General features: G+C 35.8%; 1 protein-coding gene across 1 annotated transcript in view; it reads right to left on the bottom strand.

The window, feature by feature from the left end:
* LOC123867511 (acid sphingomyelinase-like phosphodiesterase 3a) overlaps positions 1-11,007 on the bottom strand; it is a 48,142-nt gene extending 37,135 nt beyond the window's left edge. The window contains exon 1 of the mRNA XM_045909577.1: positions 10,885-11,007. The gene's annotated coding sequence lies outside the window, so the exon portion shown is untranslated. The remainder of the gene's footprint in view (positions 1-10,884) is intronic.
* Between the last annotated feature and the right edge of the window lie 4,581 nt (positions 11,008-15,588).

Raw genomic sequence — 15,588 nt, 5'->3', positions numbered from 1 at the left:
CAACAAAACTCCTAAGGTAAATATTCGGCGCATTTAGTAATTTTGAAATAGTTGAACAGTTGAAATGTGAAATATATGTCAATTTATTCACAAGGCTGAGCCCACTTGAATTCTAATATGTATAAGGTATTTAATCTGAATTCTGTAGCTCTCTTAATAAAACGTAAGGTTTATGTTTGAACTCCTACTCAAAAATACCTATCAGTGGCTCAGAGAATACATTGTATTAAAAAACCGCCCAAGTGTGAGTCAGACTCGCGTGAAATAGTTTTGATTTATGGCACATGTGTTCCCTTAGGATTTTAGAAATACCTCCTCAAAAGTTCTCACCTCTAAAATGTCGGCTTCCCCGCTTCCCTCTCGAATGTCTTCTCGGCCACGGTTTTGCGTAATTTCCGCAAAATCTATTAGAGCTATGAAAACACCGTCAACGACTTAAATTAATCTAATCAAATTATCTACAAAATCATGTTTAGTTAATTTTGATAGAAATAGTTTAGAAAATATACCTACCTATTTTGAATTTAAAAAATATTTGGCAAAAACGCTCTTTTTAATGTATTTAAATCAATTAAAACTATAAGAGATAGGAAAAAATTGTTACTCAAATAATTAAATTACGTACAAAGTTAATTTAATTTAAAAAAATGCCTATAAGTAAATAATAATCTTAACTCGATTTGCTAAAGCATTAACAAGGCTCTCTCCGTCACTTACTCCATACAATCGTAGTTCCAATTTCATTTGAATATTAAGCAACCAAAGTCCGTGAAATTTTGCAGCCATATTTTAGAAACTAATATCTGTGCCTGTGGTGTTTTAGATTTTTCTATAAATATGTAATAAATAATGTAGTTTCAAAATTACAGGAGCTCAAAGATTTGTATGTGAATTTTTAAGACCGCGTAACTTTGAAACCGAATATTTTAACAGAAATCTGGAAAACCACAGGCATAGATATTTGTTTCTAGAATATGTCTGCAAAATTTCATGGACATAGGTTGCTTAATATTCAAATGAAATTGGAACTACGTTTGTATGGAGCAAGTGACGGGGAGACCCCTCTTAAAAATAGAATTGGCATTTCAAATGAAATGAATTGCTTTGGACGCTAACTGCTTTGTACAATTCACTTGCGGCAGAAATTCCTTATTATCTTTTAATGCAGATTAATTATTGTAATCGCAAAAAAATATTGGTAATATAATCAGAAATCAAATAGGTATGTTCTGATTTTTTCTTTCCTTGAGCTTATATCTTAAAGTTTAGCAAAGGTTACGCGAATATACTAAAATATCCAAGTAAGTATTGAAAACCAATTCCAAGCCATAACGTTTCTATGACGACTTATCGCCCGCCGTCGAAGGAAAATCTTAAATTCGTTTCGGGAAAGTTAGACGACCACTTCAAAAAAGTAACTATCCATCGGCATATTATTTCCCATGCACGTAGGTAGATACTCCTACGTTACTTTTCTGAAACCAAATCCAAATCGTTGTGTTTCTCTGACGTATCGCCGCCGAGATTCCTAAAAAAGTTTTCCAAAATCAGATCACGAGGACGGACCACACAAACTAGTAATTGGTTAACTACCCTAACTTATCAAGTTTGATACAATGCGTGGGCAATATTTTCGGGTTCCGAGCAGTTGTTTATACTTTCAAACATTATTCGCTCTGAGGAAAACAAACTTTAGAGTTCTACAGTTTAGACCTATCAATTTAATTTAATTTAATATAATTTTATTTAGAGATTCACATAGGCCATATACCAGCCTGTGTGATCGTTTTATGTAACTTTCTAAAAGTTTTAAAATTATTATTTATGTTAAGTCAGAAAAATAACAAAGTAAAAAAAACTCTAAAAAGAACTGTTTACTTGAAATTTAATTGAAGTACACAAAGTTTTTGAACTTAACCAAGCAACGGACAATAATAACGTAACTTGAGAAAGTTTAAATTAAAAGAAATAAGATAAAAAACCATCTTCACAGGATAAAGTACCTGCTTTGTGACGAATTCAAACATCATAATAATCTTGATTCTTTTATCTCTGTATTCATTATTCATTGGGAATTTTTGCTGACTCCATACAGAATTTATTGCGACAGCATTTAGTGTGTTTTTGTACAACTTTTGTTTTATTTCGACGTACATTAATGTTCAGTTGGAGTCAATTTATAAGTACGACGTAATTTACAGACTCCAATTTGAATTTAACCCTTTTAACAAACCCCTTTTTTCGGAATGTTGATACGAATGCCCGAGGGTGGCATAGTTTTCAGAGGAGAAAATGAAAATCTACGTAGGTACATAAAAATGGCAATGTCTTCATTTTTTGCTATTGTAGGTTATTGCAATTAAAAATAAACTAAAAGTAAGTATAAAAGACAATGGGCAAAATGGTTGTCATTGCGGCGACTTCCGAAACAATTATTTATATTCTATACATCGGTAGAGCGGCAGGGACGCGACGAGGCCTCTTGTCGCCGCGGGCAGCAGCGAGCGACCACGCAACCTTTGCGAGCTTTTCAAGCAATACTGGTCTTTTACTTACGTATACTTATAAAGTTTAAAATTCTTTCACACTGAAAGGGCTCGCCGCGCCGCTGCCGGCCGCTATCATTCCGGTGTGAATCGGCCCGTAGGAGTTGAATGTTATAATTGTACGTTGTAATAGCTATCTAAATGCTAAATCCGATCCGTCCAGTAGTTTGAACTGTGCGTTAATAGATCACTAAATCAGTCAGTCACCTTTTTCTTTTATATACGATTAGCTTAAACTCGCGACTTTGGACTACACAAATTTCGAACCCCTGTTTTACCCCTTTAGGGATTGAATTTTAAAAAATAATTTCTAAACGGATGTCTACATGATAGCTATTTAATGAACAATAAAAGTACTGTACTGCTCGACCGAGGCGTCGAGCATCAAGGTTGCAATGTTTTCTTCGCAGCTGCCTGCACTAGAAGAGGCTGCACGCCTCTACATTAGGTACTTACTGTGGCTACGGACATGATCTCTAAACTAAACTAAAATGACAGATCAATGCCGATTCACACAATTGCGTATGCAGCCCGTACACGTGACACGTGCATAGTGACGTGCGTGAACCCATAAACGTAACTGCACGCATTACGTCTACGCAACGTTCACGCCACGCAAGCTATGCCACGTCTCATACAGTTCCGTACATTACAGCGCAATAGTACGCGCTACGTTTACGCTTACGCAGCCTATGTGAACGAGCTGCATAATGCTCTCTGCGGAAAAGGATAGAACAGATCTGCCAATTGAGATTTAGATCGTATTGAAAAGAATTAGCCAAAATCTGACTTTATGTAAATTTCCGAGTACCTTAACCTTTGCTATGAAAACGGCTATTAGAGAATTTCTAGCAACTTTCTTAAATCTAAAAGGGACGTTGTACTAAGCAGTTTTTCCATCGTTACATAGAAGTGGCCGTGACGCGACAAAAAATAAATTTGATAAAGGTCGAGTGCGAAATTGAATGAAACTGTTATAATATCATTTTTTAAATCCGTTCCCCAGACCCTGGTGCTGGAATAACGGAGAAAAATGGCGAAAAAAGGCTATTTTCCCTTTATTTTTTTAAGTACCGAACCCTGCCGTGGACTAATGTTATTTATGGCTAAGCTATTTGTATAAAAAAGTGGTGCCGTGTTTTAAGGTAAGTAGGGTTAAGAGGTTAGAGTTGCTCAAAATGGCACATCCATAAGTCACCCATAATGATATTTTGCCACCTGATATTAAATAATGATGATGAAATAACGAGCTACGTGTATATAGCAATTAATATGAAAAATCAAAGTTAGCCCAATGTTTTCATCTAAATATTATTTACGTTTTAATAGCTTGATCTAATTGCCCACTGACACAGATACAGTACATGAGCACACTGCACGTGGGAAGGTTATATTTCTCATCAGCCAAAACATTCTCAAATTGTTTTCGTGTTGACATTTTGTTTTTTAGGGTTCCGTATCTCCATGACCCCTTAAGGTGCCCCCACGCACTTTAACTGAACTGCAGCTGAACTGCGCGTCGCGGCAGCGCGCTGCACGATATTCTCTCCAGCCGCGACGTGCATACCGCGTAGCGCGGCACTGCCGCGCGTCGCGGCTGAAGAGAATATCGTGCAGCGCGCTGCCGTGACGCGCAGTTCAGCTGCAGTTCAGTTGCAATTCAGTTCGAGTGCGTGGGCACCTTTATAGGATCACTTCGTTGACTGTATGTCTATCAAGATCCGTTAAGGGGATCAAAACCCGGGGGTACCTACTTCCCGTAGACTTAAAATATCATCAAAAAAAAAAAGTGTGTAATTTCTTTAAAAAAATTTTTTTTTTTATTCTACAATTTTCAGTGGCCCCACTGTACTAAAATATGCTATTCCTGTTTAAAAACTTACTGTTTACTAAGCTATTACACTGAAGAGAAGATCAGGCGCAGGACCGACGCGATAACTTGTCAAAGAACCAGTTGACTGCGGTCTGCGAGCAATTTCATAACATACTCGTAACCCAAAATTCAAAACTGCGATGCGACGCATCGTCAAACTCTGCGAGCGTGCAGGACGTTTCGCATTAGCTTACGAATTCATTCGCATCGTGCATACTTAACCCCGAGTTATTTCCGCTTTTTGCAATCCATGATACTGAACAAATCTTCAATGACAAAAAATACGCCTTAGTACCAACTGATCACGATCCCTAAATTAATAGTTGGTTGAACCCTCGGTGCGCGAGTCTGACTTGCACTTGTCCGATTTATATTTAGATACTAATTGTTAAAACTACACAAACTACCGCGTGTCCCATTTATTACTTGGTCGGATAACAGAGATTAATGTTTATTGAACTGAAACAAAAGGTTGACCGAAAAATCCAAATATAAATTGTTGCAATAAATTTTGTCGTGAACCGTTCAGAGGGAAAATTCACCGGCGAAGCTTTGCCTGTTTCACGTGCGAGCAAGATAGACAGGTGGAAATAGTACCTACTAAGGTTATTGCATAACCAATAGTAGAATAATAATTATTCTTATTTAGCAGTTGCCTGCAATTTCGTCCCGGAACGATTACTATTTTTAATGAAATTAAGAAAAAGGCTAACTGCTAATAAAAACCACAACTTTGTACCTGCACGTGGATATCACAATTTACAATTATTAGGAGAGGAATTTGCCTTCTTTGCTATATTTACAAAAACTACTTACTGTGATGTTAAACACAATCTTTGTCTATTTCTAGCGTGTTTATTAGGCTCCCAAAGTATAAAGTGTTGGTATATCACATCATTTATCATATCCCACGTCACCCCGTAAATAATCGTTGAGAACTTTGCACTTAAAATAATTATTGTAGGCGATATATTAATACCTGGAACTTACAATTCAGCTAAGTAGTTCCAATTATTACAGATAGAGGTTAGCCGCCGAATCCTACTCTTTACTATCTACTCCTACACTATCTTCAAGGCACGTCATTTGTCAGCAATTTGATTGTTCTTGAAATTGCGAGGGCTCTCTCCGTCACTCGTTTCATACAATCGTAGTTCCAATTTCATTTGAATATTAAGCAACCAAAGTCCATGAAATTTTGCAGACATATTCTAGAAACTAATATCTATGTCTGTGGTTTTCCAGATTTCTGTTAAAATATTCGGTTTCAAAGTTACGCGGTCTTAAAAATTTTCATACAAATCTTTGAGCCCCTGTAATTTTAAAACTACATATTTTTAGAAAAATCTAAAACACCACAGACACAGATATTAGTTTCTAGAATATGCCTGCAAAATTTCATGGACTTTGGTTGCTTAATATTCAAATGAAATTGGAACTACGATTGTATGAAACGAGTGACGGAGAGAGCCCTGTTAAACTGCGAATTGTTCGCAATTACGAAAAACTCTTTCAACATTCGCCATATAAAAACTAAAGTGCCGTGTCAGTGTTTTTCGAGAGGGGTTAAATAATTTTATAATGTAATAAACGTTGCATTTCGTGCTTTCTAAAAAGCAAAGATGTTTCTGAGATTTTTTTCAATATAGATAGGTATAATTATAGGGGTTTAAGTTTTCGTACGGAACATAATATTTTCTCTTAATTGATGGTTTCACCTTTTTTTTATATTATTACACTAGATGATGCCCGCAATTTCTTCCATGTATAATGTTTATATGTTTGTCTAATAATTGAGCTAATAATACATAATAGAAGTGTCTGTCTATTATTTTCGAAATAACTACCTCATACTATGGTTATTTAAACGGTACCTAACTACGATAACTGGATCACACGTTTTTTAAATTTTTAGCATCCGTCTGTCTATCTGTTTGAACGGGCGGAACGGGCTAATCTTCAGAACGGCTGAAGCTATTTTGATGGGACTTTAACAGACAAGTATAGGATTAACCAAGCAGTAACATACGCTACTTTTTAACCTACTTTTAAAAAAAGAGGAGTTGTATTGTTCTATAGGTATATACACCAAAATCTCCGAGATTTCTGAACCGATTTGCGTATTCTTTTAACCGATAGAAAAATTTTACAAAATTGTCCCATAAAAATTTTTGATTCCAACTCCTCAATTCTGATGCTGTAGCGGACCTGATCACCAAAACTGATGGAATTTAGAAGCTGTCGGTTGTATAGATAATGGAGGTAGGTACCTACCAACTAAAGACTTTATCGTTGAAAACTCGAAGACCAATTCCTCAACCCTGAAGCTGTAAGGAACTACATTCCTAAATCGTGGTGATCCCACCACGATTTAGGAATGTAATTCCTAATTAAATTTTTTAAAGAATGATCCGTTCAAGTAAATGTTTTTGCGTGTCCTTTGTACCTCTGCACCCTCAAGGTACAGAAATACTTTCCTATGAGCGTACAGTAGGTAGTAGCGTAAAGTTGACACAATTTAGAAAAAGAAAATATAATTACCTAAATCGCAGAATATGTTATAACAGTACTCCCTAATTGATCCAAGCAAGAATAAAATCCAAAACATCTTGTTTGCGAGCAACAATGATCCAGAGAAGCCGCTGTTCCATTTTATACAGCACTATACCTCAAAGATTATATAACAGTTTTGAAAGCAATCCTTGGCACGGATGCCTCGCGTGTAGACTAGGATTAAACGATAAGCAACAGTAAATATTTCTGCTATTTTAGGCATAACAAACACAAATGTATTTATTTCAAAAGGGCATACTTTCATGACAAAGTTGCATGTAAGCAATCTGCTGTGCATTCAGCTGCCCACAAGATAGATTTGTTACATTGATATACAGTTCCTTTCCGTGTTAAGGTACCATAATAAAGGCACCTATTAAGGCAAAATCTCAGGGAAACGGCCTGAGAGTAGCTCCGAAATGCCGAAACCCAGTACCAGTGGCGGTCTAGATCTTAAAATTGTTCTATTTAACCAACTTCTTTTTGTTCCTAATACGAGTAATTTAGTAAATAATAGTTAATTGGAGGTCCATATAAAAATTTAAATAGTTAACAAGTGTAAATTAAAAATTTATAACACCCCCGACAAGTGTAGGTTTACAGTAACTAGAAAAGAGCTGATAACTTTCAAACGGCTGAACCGATCTCCTTAGATTATAGCTAAGAACACTCTCGATCAAGCCACCTTTCAAGCAAAAAAAAACGAAATTAAAATCGGTTAATTAGTTTAGAAAGCTACGATGCCACAGACACATACACAGATAGGTACACATTAAACTTATAACACCCCTCTTTTTGGATCGGGGGTTAAAAAATATGCATACCATTTATTATACATATTTTTTAACCCCCGACCCAAAAAGAGGGGTGTTATAAGTTTGACGTGTATCTGTGTATCTGTCTGTGGCATCGTAGCTCCTAAACTACTGAACCGATTTTAATTTAGTTTTTTTTTTGTTTGAAAGGTGGCTTGATCGAGAGTGTTCTTAGCTATAATTCAAGAAAATCGGTTCAGCCGTTTGAAAGTTATCAGCTCTTTTCTAGTCACTGTAAACATCACTTGTCGGGGTTGTTATAAATATTTAATTTACACTTGTGCTAATTGAAATCCATGTAGCGTCAGCCCGTCACGTCCTTTGTTAATAAATTTATTTAATAAGCGCCTCGATGTCTCTCCACATCGTCGCTGTACTTTGCCTATGCTACATAAGGATGCTTCTAAACCCACTCGTTTGGGTTGTGCATTGTTTATTTATTTATTTCATTTATTGCATGTTACCTGGCAATCAGTCAACCAGGCGTTTTCTTTGCTACATAGAGAAAAGTAGAGATGGGCAGAGCAAGTTAACGAAAAACTCTAATGCCTGATTCTTACAGTGCATGATTGTACGGATTATCAACCACGGCCGACGACTATAATGGGCAGCTGCGCAAAAGGCTTGCAAGAGGGTACGAAGGCGACGATGTATACGATACTCTTCCCACGGTGCGTCGCGTCGGTGCGGGATGGTTCGCGTCCGTCTGCAATATCACGCACCGTGGGAAGTCGGTATAGCATTTGAGAAAAATTTGGATAGTTCCTGAAATATCGCCGAAGGAAAATCTTATCGGGTACCACAGCTTATAGTCTTCTTCCGGCCCTTATCCCATGTTACGTGGGGTAAACATAATAAACAAAAAGCTTTTCCTGATAGACGCGACCATGTGTTTCCTGTATAAAGGAAACTTAATAACTAATATAATACTTATATACTCGTAGGTACCAAGAAAATAAATTGAAGCAACAATCATATTGTTGGATAAAATTAAATTGTGTTTATTTAGGTACTTTTGTGTTCTATGTCAAAGAAAAGCGATATATAAAACAAAACAAGATCTTTGTCTTGTTTTTGCACCGTTTTTTTTAATAAACAACGCAGAAAATTTAAATTCACCGCATCGCATTGTGTTTCTGAAAAGCTGTACCATTATGAGACTTATCGAAACAGATCACAACACTCAGCAATGGTAAAAAAACAATGCAGACAAAAAAAGAGTCTTGGAGACGTGGCGCGGACATAATTGCCGTAAAGTTTTGACAAGTGTACTTATGTGTATTTCCATATTTAATACTTTTAAAGAGCAAAAATAGGTATTGTGTCGGCCCCACTTCTCCGCATAGTTCGAATAACTAGGTATTAACCGTGATTATAGTCATATTCGTGCTATGGAGAAGACATGTGCCAACGCCACGTCTCCATGACTACCCACTTCGAGCTTCAGCATAAACCGTATTAGTGAGCCTTGAATCTTGAACCGTAATATTATTACATATCCTCGAGGTGACTGTAATAAGTAGATGTGAATAGATGCCATACATCTTATAGCGCGCAATAACGCCAAGGACATGGAACCTATTTGGAGACACTATACGCTTGCCACCTACAAATACGCAATTTCCGAGATTTACTACTTCAATATCCGGGACTTATGTGAATTTTGGGCAAACCAAAGTGACTATTATTTTAGTAGTAAGATGATACGTTTGGATTATCTTAATTTTGGTTGGGTGATGCTTGTAAGAAGATCCCTTTATCCTGTCGCGTTCATAACGATGTCAAAACAGACGTAAAGTAAGGGACAACATTGCACACTGTCTTATGAACTTTGTGAAAATTCAAAATATCACCAGAGTGATAAAGCATAGAAAACATACAAAGAGTTTTAAGGACAAAGAAATGCTTTAATTATCTAAGTAAAAATAGAACATAGTACTATAATTTTCCAGGATATTTGACGTCTAAAATTGATAAAAAATATAATAAAAATTAATAAAAATTAATAAAAATTTCTAATAATAAAAATTAAACAAGTGTAAATTAAAAATTTATAACACCCCCGACGATCCAAAGTATCTGAGTTTTCCAAAACATCATTTTCAAATAAATAATTATGATAATTATGTATTTAGGCAACGTCCATCTTGACAGCTTGACATTTGTCTATTGACATAATATTATGAACCTAACGGTTATCTAACCTTCTTTTCTACAAGAAAACTAGAAAAGAGCTGATAACTCTTAAACGGCTGAACCAATTTTTTTAGATTATAGCTAAGAACACTCTCGATCAAGCCACCTTTCAAACAAAAAAAACTAAATTAAAATCGGTTCATTCGTTTAGGCGCTACGATGCCACAGACAGATACACAGATACACAGATACACAGACACATCGATACACAGATACACACGTCAAACTTATAACACCCCTCTTTTTGGGTCGGGGGTTAATAAATAATAAAAATTAATAATTAATTAATAAAAATTTCTAAGTTTGTATGCCGGGAGAATAATAATAACAATGAAGACCTGTAATAATTTCATTGATCACACTAATATTATAAAGGCGAAAGTTTGTATGTGTGTGTGTGTGTATGTTTGTTACTCCTTCACGCAAAAACTACTGAACGGATTTGGCTGAAATTTAGAATGGAGATAGATAATATCCTGGATTAGCACATAGGCTACTTTTTATCCCGGAAAACCAAAGAGTTCCCACGGGATTTCGAAAAACCTAAATCCACGCGGACGAAGTCGCGGGCGTCAGCTAGTATGCTATAAACAGAATATCATAAAACCTTTTACGATATACCTTCCCACCTTTAGGTACAGATTTCAAAAGCTTCAGTAAAAATATTAAATTGTGAAAGCTGCCGTAATTTTTTCTAAAACCAAAATATTCTTTGTGTTGTATCTTAATCTTTATTTTTTAGAGAATAACCCACATAGAGGTGAAAACCAGGTTTTGACTCCCAGGTACGTTGGATTATAATTACCCATTTATTTAAGTTACGAAGTTACAAAGAGTAAAAAAATACAGGAGACACCCGTAATGTTATGGATCTAATAACATGTAGGAAACTAAAAAATACCTAAATATATCCACAAATTCAGTCGAAAAACAAATCACACAATTAAGTTTTCACCGCGAGTTTAAACACGATAAACCAAACGCTCATTTCACTAACACTGCCACGCGAAAAGTGGAAAATCAATCACCACTTTCTACCTCGACAGTCGGAACGTAACTGAGCTTTCGAGCGAGCATTCCCCGAGCTTGGGTTTGGTTCTCCCAGATCTTTCCTCTTTCCATTTGCCATTTTCCAAGCTTGTACGCCGGTTGCAGTCGGGAAAACTTGGGGGGGAGGGGGGTTTGTAAGGCAAGGCAGTATTGTTCTATTCGCCTATTGGAGATCATCGCAAACGTAGAAAATTCTTAGTAAAGTGCCAAGATATCAGACTATTAAATTCTTGATACCAGTTTTGCAAATATGCATCTTTTGCAAATAATATAGGTTTTCTTTATTATTATTATAATGGTAGGTATTTAACTAAAGTTCGACTTATTGATATTTTGCAAAAATGTATGCATTAATGTGTGCATCTGTCTGCTTTATCACTTTCAAAAAGTTTTTTTCCTATCTAACTCTCCGAATGGCTGTCACTTTAAATATTATTTAAAAGTAACGACCGCCCGCGGCTTCACCTAGCAAAAGTCTGAAGAGAAATAAAAACCGGCCAAGTGCGAGTCAGACTCACGCACTGAGGGTTCCGTACTCGGGTATTTTTTCAACATTTTGCACGATAAATTAAAAACTATTATGCACAAAAATAAATAAAAATCTGTTTTAGAATGTACAGGTAAAGCCCTTTCATATGATACCCCACTTGGTATGTTATATTACTTTGAAAATTGAAACATATTTTAATTTTTTTTTAATGGTGTAATCACAAATTCGCGGTTTTCAGATTTATTCCTGTACTTATACTATAAGACCTACCTACTTGCCAAATTTCATGATTCTAGGTCAACGGGAAGTACCCTATAGGTTTCTTTCCACAACATTGTTTGAAAGTAGGTTAAAAAGTAGCTTTTATTAATCCTTGGTTAATCTTCTACTTGTCAATAAATAAATAAATAGGTTCAACTGTTTCGAAGCCCATTCAAACAGACAGACAGACAAAAATTTTAAAAACGTGCGATTCAGTTATGGTATAGTCAAATAACCATATGAGCTTAATATGAGGTAGTTATATCGAAATTACAGACAGACACTTCAATTTTATTAATTAATTAATAAGTAAGTATAGATATAAGAAAATAAAAACACTTACCTGAATATATCCAAAAACACTCGGTTACAACTGCAGCTCACATATACTAAGTGTTCCCCACGAGTTTGAGCACGATTTTCCACACGTTTCACAAACACCGTGAAAGTGGAAAACCCGACACAACTTTCCGCCTAGCCGGTCGGGACGTTACTGAAGCGGGCAACTTGTTGTCCCAGGCATTCCATTTTCCAAGTATGAATATCGGATGCACCCGGGAAAACTCGGGATGTTGTGAGACTGCATTATTGCTCTATTCTCCTATTATAATGGAGGTAGAAAACTCTTAGTAAACTTCCAAGATGTGACGTACACGAGCACTTAAAATGCTTCACTATTGTATTCTTGGCTTTTTTTACATTGCAAATAAATGAATCTTTTTTTTACAATGCAAAGGATGCAAGCTATGTATTTATTATGTAAACATTAAGTTATTTCTAAACACACAATAAGAATAATTAGATTAAATTAAAAACTAAAATCTAAATTACTAAAACAAAGAACCTAAAACTAATAACCTTAAAAAATATAATATAATAACTAAAATAAATTATTAAAAGAAGTCCCTTTAGGCAAGGTTCCGAAGATACTGGTAGCGTAATACAGCGTAAACTGGTAATTAACGTTGAACTTTTTGATAATTTTGTAAGAAAATCTTTCGGTGACTTTATCGCTTACGATAAGATATTTACCAAATATCTACCCTTCTCAGTGGCTTGTACTGTTTATCTATTACTAGGATGCCCGCGACTTCGTCCGCGTGAATATAGGATTTTGAAATCCCGTGGGAACTCTTTGTTTTTCTAGGATAAAATGTAGCCTATGTGTTAATAATCTATTCTGCACTGCTTCCGGGAGGGATGCGTAAAAGCATTGCCCAGCGTTAAAAAAAGGGTATAATCTATCTCCATCCCAAATTTCAGTCAAATCCGTCCAAGTTTTTGCGTGAAAGAGTAACAAACATCCATACATCCATACATACATATACAAACTTTCACGTTAATAATATTAGTAGGATTGGAAGATTATAAACTCGCAACACAACCACTACTTTCGGACATTAATCACAAATACAAGTTTTTTAGCTGCTTGCTCTTCGAGCTGTTTTACTTTATATTTTATAAAAATATTTGACGACAAAAGTTACTTATAGTTACTGCTATTTTACAAAATACCTAACTATGTACATAGAATCAAGTCCTTGGACACATAAAAAATGCGACTACTTATAAGTTAACAGAAGAAGTTGCTGAGATATTAAGAAATATTTTTACTTTCAACATACTTTTTCTGTGCAAATGTTGCATTTTCCTTGTTACTTCTGCGCTACAGCTATATCTTGACAAGTGAATTATCTTCGAATCTTTTAAGTGAAACACCAACAGAAACTTTGAAAATAAAAGTTATGAACTGCGATGGAACTGCCACCACTTGGCAACATCTTTGCAAAATTCCAACAATAAGTTTTTCGTTGCTTTAATCTTTAAGACGATACTAAAATGATGCTCTCAATTTTATAAATGCTTCAAGAATATCACAGTTGGAGGTGTTTTCTTTTTCTACAAAGATGTCTTCATTCCAATGTCACAAATTATAAATGCAGTGAAACCATCTGTCTAACCATAGTACGCGACAGATCGAGATGGCACACAGCACCCGCACTATCCCGAACTGGGTTAGCGCGGGGGCTGTGTGGATGTGCACTACACTACAGATAACTTTTTAAACGACTTCAAATCTTTCCTCCGATTAGGTACTCAAAGACGCCTGGACCGATTTGAATTTTTTTTTTGTTTAAAACGTATACTTTGCAACTGGTCCATGTAAATTTGATGAAGATCTAATGAATATCTACGGAGATGGAGAACATAACTCCTCAATGGATAGGAGCAAATTGCTCGCGATCAGTGTAATAGCTTAGTAAACAGTAGGGTTTTAACTGGGAATAGCATATTTAGTACAGTGGACCACTAAAAATTGTGAAGTAAAAAATTTTCAAAAGAAAAATAAAACCGACCTAATAAAACACAGAAGGTTTACCTACTTAAAAATGAAAACTGAAAATGAAATCTTAATTAATAATTAAATAATATAGGTACAATTTAGGTAGAATCCATAATCGACTTCATTAAAATTTAAAAAAAAAGATAATTTGGAGATTGACCAAGGTATTTTCTGGGTAACAAAATTGAAAAAAAATCTGGGTAACGTCCTATGAACAGTAAAATTACACTTAAAACTTAAAGCCGTTGGTCCTGCGCTTGATCTCTCTCCGATCATGTCAGACCGCCATCCCATCAGGCTATGTGCGCCTATTGAGAGTTGCGGACACACTTTTCCTGCGTTCTGTGTAGTTGGCTAGGTTCAGTTAAGTGCTAGTCGGACTCGCACACGAAGGTTCCGTACCACCGTACAAGATATAAAACTACGTACTTTTATATTGTTTTAATTTGCATGGCAGCCATTTTAAAATTAGCCATATTGAGTTTTATTATTTGTTTTTATAATAACACATACAAATACCAAAAATAAAATTAAACTTTCTTCCTACTAAGGTTCATGAGATATAGCCCGCTGACAGAGAGATGGGCGAACTGACGGACGGACAGCGGAGGCTTAATAATAGGGTGCTGTTGGTACCCACCTAGTACGGAACTCTGAAAATGAAGAAAACGCATTAGTTAACTCAGCAAGTCTTGCCAAGTGAACTTTCTTTGATAACTCTTTTCAGTGCATTCAATGAATCATTCGAAGCAAATAACTTGGCGACCACTTTGCCAAGTTGCAACTCGCAACAATGAGATTAGTGTCCACTGATTAAGTACAACGATCCCAGGACGTAGCTGAGTATGTTTTACGTGAGCTGAATTTTGCAGTAGGTAGTTACACTTATTTTGATAGTAAATCTTTTTATTTTTAACATTTTTTAGTAAGTCTGACAATAGTCCATCTCACTGGCTAAGTGCGGGTTGGCAAACTAAGTACATACACCTTTGAAGGCATTATGGAGAACAGTGAGTCACGCGCCGCAAGTTTCCTCACGATGTTTTCAATTTTATTTATTTGTGTAGACTCTACACAAATAAACAAAATTGAGGTATTTGACTGTGATTTCCAATTAACTAGGAGACTCACCTGCTTACAGTATTTTTTATCTTTGGGGCAACGTAATTTCAGGCGTCCGTTATCTCACCCCATAGCTCAATAATCCGTTTTACAGCATCCCATACAATAGCCCAATTATGTATGGTCCAAGCCTTGAAATTGGCTTGACTAGAGATCATGGCTAAGGTATCAATACAACAGACGGATAATAATCCGTCTGTTGTATCTATAGTACGGGACAGGTCAAGATGATAATCGGGGTATGAACGCCCGGCCCTCGTCTCATACCGCGATTGTATGTATGAAGTCGGGCGAGCTTCATTATTTGGTTTCTAATTTCTTTAATTATACTCGCCCGA

Source organism: Maniola jurtina, chromosome 8 (genome assembly GCF_905333055.1).
Source record: "Maniola jurtina chromosome 8, ilManJurt1.1, whole genome shotgun sequence".
Lineage (NCBI taxonomy): Eukaryota > Metazoa > Arthropoda > Insecta > Lepidoptera > Nymphalidae > Maniola > Maniola jurtina.
This window is presented reverse-complemented; position numbering and strand designations above follow the sequence as displayed.